Genomic DNA, 9120 nt, shown 5'->3' with positions numbered 1-9120 from the left:
ATTATGTTTCTAAAATCTGCCTGTGCTGAGGCCTCTTTCTTGTCTTGAGAGCTGTTACCTGCACCCACCCAGCCCTGCTCAGCAAGACCCAGAGGGAGCGCAGCCCCGGGTGGGGCTCTGATAGTGCATCGAGGCTGCGCAGGGAGGCAGTGGACCCTCCCGGTTTTCTCTGGGACACAGAACCTTTAGTCCCAGCCCAGGAGAGGGTGACAGCCCCCTGGTGCCAGGCAGGGATGTGGTGCCAGGCAAGCTCAGTGTCTCAGCTTCCCCTTGAGCTGGCTTTGGTCCCCATGGCTGGGGTCCCCCTGTGCTGTGAGGCCCCAACACAGTTGACATTTGTGACACAGAAGAGTTGGCTTATGCGTCCTGATTCTGGTTACATTTCTACTCTTACGGCTACTCATCTACTTAAGGTTTTTGCCCTGGGGAGGGATAGGGACATGAAAGTCTTTGATAAGCCTGGTTTCTTGGGGGGCCCCTATATTTACTAATGGGCCCTCTGCCTAAAAAACAGAAGTAACTTTGCTGATTTCCTCCAATCCTGTGGACATTTTCAGTGATACCTACCAAGGCCCTGTGTGGGAGGAGGAGAGAGAGGCTGGTACACACACACACACACACACACACACACACACATGCGTGCACACACACACGCCTGCACACGCACATGCCCCTCAGGCCTGCCAGGCTGAGGGTTCTCACTGAGCAGCACACTACCCTCTGGTTCAGGACCAAGACCTCGCAGGGATCACTGCTGGAGGCTGTGCTTCCCCAGAGCAGGGCTCGGTGCCAGCCGGGAGGAAGTGACCTCCTCTGGGATGCCCTTGGCCACTCTGCTGGCCTGGCCGCGCCCTCTGTCAGCTTCCTTTCTCCCTGAACCCAGAGTTGCTGACCCTCCACTGAAACAGGAAACTTCAGAGTCAGCTGAATGCTCAGAAGCACCATGCGAGCCCCAGGAAGGAGCCCCGGGGTGAGACCTCCGAGGGTGAGACGTGCTGCCTCTCTTCAGTGGCTCGGGCCGCCTGCAGGCTGCTGGAAGGATCTCTGGCCCCGGAGGCTCTGATGAGACCCCTTTCTGGACTGACCACTGACCCAAGCAGCTGGCCCACACCTGGCAGAAAGAGCAAAAAGGAGAGAGGGCTGGTTTTCTCGTTTCTTCCACATGCCCACTGCCTGGAGACGCTCTGCCAGCCCCGTCCATCTTGCTCCTCTGAGATCTAACTTGCCCCCACGCTGGCTCAGCCCGAGGCCTGCGGCAGCAGGAAGAGGAGCATGATCCCCCAACACGCCATCTGCACCCCCCCCCCTCCAAGGCCAGCAGTGCCGGGGGTGCAGGAGGATAAAGGGCAGACTCTGAGGGGCCAAGGCCATGGCTGGCCACCAACACAGACAACCCAGGCCAATGGCCTGGATGCAGGCTCTGAGGGCCCCTCAGCCTATGGGGTCATCTCTCTCCGGCCCTTTCTTCTCTTTTATGGCTCCCACCCTTTCCCTTCCAGTTGCCCACAAAGGTCCACCTCAGTCCTGCTGGGACCCTGGGGACCAGTTACCACTAACCCCTCATTCTATAGAGCTTTAAGGGAATCACTCACAGGGTATTTGTTGTCTACCTCACATATATAGATTTTAGGGCAAAAAGAGAATAATTTATATCGCTAAGATATATGAGAAAATATTTATGTTATTTATATAGTTTCTATATTCTATGGGCAGCACCTGTGGCATGACTCTCCCCCCCCCCCCCCTTTCTGCATGAGCCCTAGTGGCTCGATCCTGATCCTCCTTGCGAAGTCTGGAACTTCTCTGCTCTTCTGGTCCCAGGCCCCCTCTTCTGCTCTGGCAATGCTGTCCTGCTCCTAATAATAATGACAACAAGGATGACCACACCTTGAATCTGTAAAGCACTTTCAATCTTCAGAAACACCTTTGTCCCCATAATCTCACCTGCTTTCCCCATTATTCCTGTGAGGTCGGTGGGACCATGTCACTGTGCCCATTATACAGATGTGGCCCAGGATGGGAAGGCTGTGTTCAAAGTCTCACCGAAGAGGGCCCTTCAATGAATATTTACTGAACTTCTCTTGGGCCAGGCACTGTGCGGGCTGACTTATCGCCTGGATACGCCCTGAGCCCAAGGACCCAAGGCAGCGGCTGCTTCCCTGGCGGTGGGTGGCATGGGCCATTTGGATCAGGACAGCACTTCCGCATTTTTCCAAATGGATTCCTGTGTCTCGGGGGCCAGGACTGCCCAAGGAGGCTGGAGAGACAAGGACCCAATGGGGGTCACTCCAAGGGCTCCACCATCGGGCCCCCCTCCTCCTGCCCAGGATGCCCGAGAGGGTCAGGCGACTTCACAGGGCTCCTCCCAACTACAGATGGGTTTGCTTTTATTTGTGTTTTTATTTTAAAAAATGAATTGTTGCCGTTGGATTTCTGGCTTCTCCTGTAAAATCAGCTGCACCTGTAGACTGGGCCTGCAGTGCCACCTGGCCACAGTCCACTAGAGAGGGGGAGCCCTAAGAGACAGAAGGCACGGGGCTCCCCAGTTTGCCAAGTACCAGCTGCCTCAGCCCACTTTACTATGGATGTTCCACCTGGACCTCATGGGCACATCATGTCCATCCCCTGGTGCAGACACACCCGGCTTCCCTCGTGTCCTCCGCTGCCCTGCAGACAGAGCGACTGACCTGTGCCAACCCTGACGGTTATTTCTTGCTTTCCAGAGGTGTTTTATTTTTCTCAACAACCATGAACTTCAAATGCTTTTTGTCTTAGCACATTTAGGATTGCCATGGAGCTGTCATGGATTGAGCACCTTGTTCTGCCCATCCATGCAATCAGCAATTGCTTAGGGAGTTCCTACTGGGCGCCCGTGACGTCCCTGCCTTGTGGGGCTGACACTCTAGTGGAGGGGAGGGGAACAATAAACCAATAAACTACATGTCAGCTTCTATACCCATTTTGTCTCGATTTATTGCAATCACCTTACACACTGGGCACAACCCCCACGATCTGATGGTTAAGGAGATGAAGGTGGTGAGACGGAAAAGCTCCCAAATGCCACTAGCAAGCAGTGGTGTCAGGATTGAACTGCAGAACCTCCAAAGTGTGTATTCCCTCCTCTCTCCACTGGCTGTCCCCCTCAGATGTAGGTATTTCAGGGGTGGATCACCCCCCCTTTTATGGATTCTGGTAACCTGAGGCCTCAAGGAAGGGGGTAACCCATCCAAGGTTGCATGCCATGTCAGATCAGGCTGGACCCTGGCCCCCTCCCAGACAGGATAAGTATTTCTAGAGCCCTCTTTTCATGGCCAGCAATGCAGGTTTGGGGGAGGGGGGCAAGATAAGTCAAAGCCAGAACCTTCAGGACTTACAATTGGTTAGGAGAAATGAGAGGGATGACTGTGCATTTGTTTGGGTCATTTGTGTGTCAGCCCAAGAGTCCCTCCTCTGGCCACACTGCCTTCCCAGAATGCTTTGGGAAATGCAGGTTCTCAACCAGCCACTGCTCCTGGGGGGTCTGATGGGACAAGAGGCACTGCCCGGCCCCCACTCTCCAGCCCCGCTGGGATCCACAGGGGTCCCCAGGGAGGGAGGCAGAGGGAGGTCCATAGTCCAACCCCAAGGGCACCGACAGTTCCACCAGCATGGTTGTCCTAGTGGGCTCTTCCTGCCCAGTGTTCCCGGGCCTGGAGCGGAGACAGGTGTGTCCACACACAGCAGGTTCCAGGGCACTGAGGGATTTCCCACACGAGCCTCACAGGAAGGGCATCCTTCTTCCCTTTGCAGACAGGGAAACCGAGGCACACAATGGTTAAGGGACTCACTGAAGGCCACATAGCTAGGAAGCCCACCCAGGTCTTTGCCTCCAAATCCATGTATGTTCTTTCTACTCTACATAACTTTCAGCCACCCCCAACCCCCGGTGGGAGGAGGCTGAAAGTTACATAGAGTAGGAAGGTCCTTCGCTGCTCTTGTCCATAAACTGGTTCTCAATCAAACCCTCTGGCCTCTCCACCCTTAGCTGCTCGGTGCTCCACTCTTCCTGGGGATCCATCAGTGCTTTCTGAGACAATCGCTAGGTGGGTACTTACCCAGGGGAACCCCCCCTTTAAAAGTACTTAGCCACATTTGCTCGCTCTGCCTGCATGTATTTTCTTGAGCCATTTATGAGACCATTGCAGACACCAAGACACGTAAATATGTCCCCATTTATCTCCTAAGAAAAGAACATTCTCCAAAAGAGCCACAAGGCCATCATCACATCCAAGAAATCTGACATTGACACAATATTATCTACTACACAGTCCTTACTCAGACTTCCCCAATTGTCCCTCCAAATGTCCTTTTAAGTTTTTTCCTGATTTAGGGTCCACTCAAGAATCAGGCATTGCATTGTGTTGTCATGTCTCTCTAGCCCCCTGTAATCACGAATATTCGCCCCGCCTTCTTTGTGTTCATGACATTGCCATTTCTGAATTGTTCCAGCTGGATGTCTTGCAGAATGTTACTCAGTGGAGATGTGTCTGATTGGGTCCTGATGATTAAATTCTGGCTAAACACTTCGGCAAGACGCTTACTTGGGCGATGGGTGTCCTTCTCTGTGCATGTGGTCAGGAGCCGTGGGCTGCCGGTTGTCAACATCCCCGGTGATGCTGGATTTCATCACTCGGTTAACATGGTTTCTGCCAGATCTGTCTGAGGAAAAGTTGCCTTTTCCCCTTTGTGGTTCAGGTGATGTATGACTCATCTATGGAGTGATGCTCTGAGACTGGGAATATCGTGTGGCCCAATAATATTTTACCCAATAGTTTCAGCCTCCATCGGTGATCCTTGCCCAAACCGATTACAAATGGTGATTGTTTCTAATTCCGTCATTCCTATTTTTAGGTGCATTCTTCCATAAGAAGAGATTTCCCTTCTCCCTTACCCACATGGTATTTCTTTTAATCCTCACAATCTGCAGGGTAAGAACCGTTATCCCATTTTACAGAGGAGAAAACTCAGGTTCAGGGAGCTTAAGTCATTTGCCAAGTGAGTGGCAGAGCCGAGATTCAAACTCGGGCCTTCCTCATGCCTAAGCTCACACCCACTGCCCTCTGGAATCCTCTCCAATGCCTGGGCTTCTTCTCTGACGACTAGCTCAAAGTGGGGAGAGGGGAGTGGTGCCATCTTCCAGCGGAATTCCTGTAGCAGTGGTGGAAGACGTGTAGGCCAGTGGTGGGGGGAGAGGAGGGAGATTCCTCTCTTGAAACCATGAGGCAGCCTTGCTCCTGTCTCCCTGGTCCACCTCCAACCTTACAGGCTCAGCAGTGTCTCAGCCTCCCTTTTTGCTACCCCTGAGGACCCCTGTCCCCACCAGCCCTGCTCTGGTCCTTCCTGGATTCCTGGCTCTATGGAGCATGGCTGTAGTGACCTCAAGTCCTGGAGCTCCTGAGATGGGCCTGGGGTCAATTACTCTGCCTCTACCAACTCCAGGAGACACGTGGCATGATCCCATATGTCCTATTTCCAGGAGGGGAAATATGCTCCCTGTCCAGCTAGCAAGCATAGCCTGCCAAGCCCTACCCTAGAAGGAAGGCTATAAAAGACCAGAGGAATGACCTGCGATTGGGGTGGGGCCATTCTGGAGGGAGAGCATGGGGTAGGGTCCTCTGCTTACCCCCCACCCTCTCCTATCATTTCTCACATCTCTCACCTGCTGTGCCTTCTTGCAACTGATCACTCAGCAAACTCAGTGGCCACATGTGTGCTGGGCATGTGCCAGAGCGCCACAGTGACCAGACGTAGGCCAGGCCTTCAGGGAGTCACAGACAGGAAAAGAGGTCACTAGGTGTTAGGCTGTGGGAGAGGCGGCTCACTGCACCGAAATTCCAGTGCCGCTCCCTCTGGTCATCTCATTTAACCACTATGGCATCCCTAGGGTACATACATCGACCATCCCCATTTTATAGGTAAGGAAACTAAAGCTCAGAGAGGTTCCCTGCCATGCCCACAGCCCCACAGTCCATAACAGAGCTGGAAATGAAACAGCCTCTCCGTGCCTCTCCTCCCATGGTGTAGGGCATGGCTTGTGCAAAGGTCTGGGGACTAGGGAGAAGGCGGCATGGGGGAACTGCAGGGATTCAGTGTGGCTGGGGGCATCTTCCTCCCTTTCCTTGTCCTCCTCTTGTCTTCCTCTCTTTCCCTCTCCCTTTCTCCCCTGCCTGCAGACCTGCAGAGCTGAGGCCACGGCTTCTTGGCTTCTTATCCCTTTCTTCCCATCCCACCCTGAGTCCCCAGGGCCTGTGGGGCCCACATTCCTCCCTGACTCTCCCTCAGACCCATTAGTGTGTTTACGCTGGAGCCCCAGCCCCGGACTCTCCCTGCCCTGCCCTGCCCCCACCACAGGGAGCGGACAGTTGAGAGGTAGAGGCTGGTCCGAGCCACAGGAGAACCTGACCCAGCATCCGAATTCCTGCCCCCCTGTCCCAACAAGTCCGGGGCAGCCAACAGTAGCCCCCGGGGTGCCTGCACCCCTTCTCGAACAGCCCCTCCTGTGGCTGACAGGCCCTAATCTCAGCTGTCTTCATGCAGCCAGCCCTCCGAGCCTGGGGTCACCTGATGCCGACACATTTTAATTCAGAAGCTGATTTCTGCTTGTTGGCAACATGTCATTTCTGAAATTGCTTTCTCTGCCCAGAGGCAGGAGATGTCAGAGCCGTGCAGGTGTTGCAGCAGGGCCGCACCCGCCCCCCCTCCAAGTTCAGGAAGGATTAAGGGGCGTGGGGGGCACACATTAGATCCTCCAGCTCTGCTTCTCATGTTTCCCCAAGGGCCGGGGGCCAAGGGTGGGGGATGCTGGGAACAGCCTCAGCCTTCCTCTCCTGACCAAAGACAGAGGCCCAGAGTAGGGTAAATGAAGTTGCTGCTGCTGCCGATACTGACAACATCCATGGTAGGTTGTCTGGAGCGTGTGCTAGACAGGTGCCAGGCACCCTGCAAAGTGCCTCTCATGCAATTCTGTATTTGAATCTCGTGACAACCCTTCAAGTTGGTGTCATCCCGACCTTACAGGTGAAAACAGATGCTCAGAGAGGTTAGACCACTTACCTGAGGTCACATAGTAAGTATGTGGCACAGCTAGGACTCAACCCATGAGAGTAACAGCCAGGCTAAGGTTTAGAGGTTCCAGAAGAGATGGGCCACAGATCTGGGAAGGACTTGGGGGCTGGCTTCTCCTTTGCTTGCTTCATGGCTCAGCCTACATGTCTTCAGCGAAATTTGCCTGCTCCCCTAACTTCCCCACGCCTGCAACCCATCAAGTAGTTATTTGCTCCTTTTACATTTACTTAGCGTTTCGCATATACAGTGGGGCCTTGACTTACGAGTGTCCCGACTAAGGAGTTCTTTGAGATACCAGCTATCTCTCGGCCGATTTTTTGCATTGAGTTGATAGAGTAATTTGAGTTAACGAGCTCGGTCTCGGAATGAATTAAACTCATAAGCCAAGGCCCCACTGTACCTTGATTAGCAGTTATCTCAATGTTGGCACCATTATTGGATAGATGAGTAAAAAGACAAATGAATTTATGAATCTTTCTCTCCATAACGTTCCCCCATTCCCATTTCCCTCCCCAGCAGTGTCCTATCATAGCAGGCTTCCTGTGTTAGCAGGTACCACATCTTTCCATGACACATTGGCTCCTTACCGGCCGTGCTCCCTGACCTTCTCTCTCCTCCCTTTCCTTCTCCTCACTCTCTCTTGCCTCGCCTTCCCAACTCCCAGAATTCCTGGCTGCCACCAGGAACAAAGTTAGGCAGGAACTTGAACCTGCAGCCCCAGACAGGAATGAGCTAATGCACCTAGACAGCAGCCTTCTGGTCCCCTAGTAAAGATGGTGCCTGGGCCACCCCACCCTCTCCAAGGTGGTCATCACCTCCCAGCTCCACCTGCTTCTCCACCTGCTGCTTCCTCCTGCCTCTCCTTCTAGCTCTTCAGAGGACCTACGGCTGTGTGTACTTGACCCTTGGCCAGAGCTAGGGACATGGCCGGATTGGCTGGTGTGGAGAACACTGTCCTGAATCACCTCATGCATTTGTTGCATGGGTTCTGAGTGGTGGCTTTAATCAAAAGGCTTTCACAGCCATCATTTCCTTTAGTGCTGGCGGAAAGCAGTGTCAGCTGGAAGGCGTAAAAATAAAGATTGAACTGCAGACCGAACAGGCCCCTTCCCATTTTACTGCTTGGTGATAATTGATTGAGGGGCACTACTTCTGTTTCAATTTAAAAATTAAACTAAAAATATGAAACCAGGATCTGTTTCACAGAGGATGGTCAAATGTTCAAGAAGAAGGGACAGGTGGTCTTTAAAAGTCAGATAAACAGAGTCCCCAGGTGAGTACTGTCTTGGGAGCTAAGAGCCAAGCGGGTAAATTACCTTTCTTCTCTGAGCCTCGTTCATTAAAGCAAGCAAGCAAAGGAGCAAACACCAACAACAAAATCCTCACTAAGATAATCCCTCCATAGGTAAGTCGGTGGATAGATAGACTGGTTATATACAAAGTACTCCTACTGTGTGTCAGGCACTGTGCCAGGCCCTGGGGAGGAAGCAGTTAACAAGGCAGGCAGGGCTCCTAAAGGACAGAAGACGGATAAACAAGTCATCACTACTGAGGGTGATGAAACTGACAACCTGGTCGCCCCAGGCAGCTGAACTCAACGACTGGGGAACTGGGAGCTGGGAGCGCAGGGAGACTTCTCACTGTGTTCCTTGTTGTTGCTGTTGGATAGGAACCATGTGAACGCATTACTTACCCCTCAAACTAAAGAAAATACAAAATAGAATAAATATGAGGTGTGATGAGTGTTAACAAGGGGTGAGTACACAGTGCTGCCGGAAGACTTCGGGAGTGTAGGTGCCGACCTGGCCTAGGGGAAGGGATAGACATCCCCCCCACGCCCCCCTCCAAGAGGAGTGACTTCAGCCCAACTCCAGCCTGAAGCTTCATGGGGCCTTGGTCAGGTGAAGAGTTCGAGGGGGAGGGGGATGCAGGTGCCGGTGTGCGGTGATAAAAGCAACTTTGCAAGATCATTGGGAGGATTCGAGGGTGTCCCTAGAGAATGCTTGGCACACAGGA

Source organism: Myotis nattereri (genome assembly GCF_964212035.1).
Source record: "Myotis nattereri genome assembly, chromosome: 16".
NCBI classification, from domain to species: Eukaryota; Metazoa; Chordata; class Mammalia; order Chiroptera; family Vespertilionidae; genus Myotis; species Myotis nattereri.
This window is presented reverse-complemented; position numbering follows the sequence as displayed.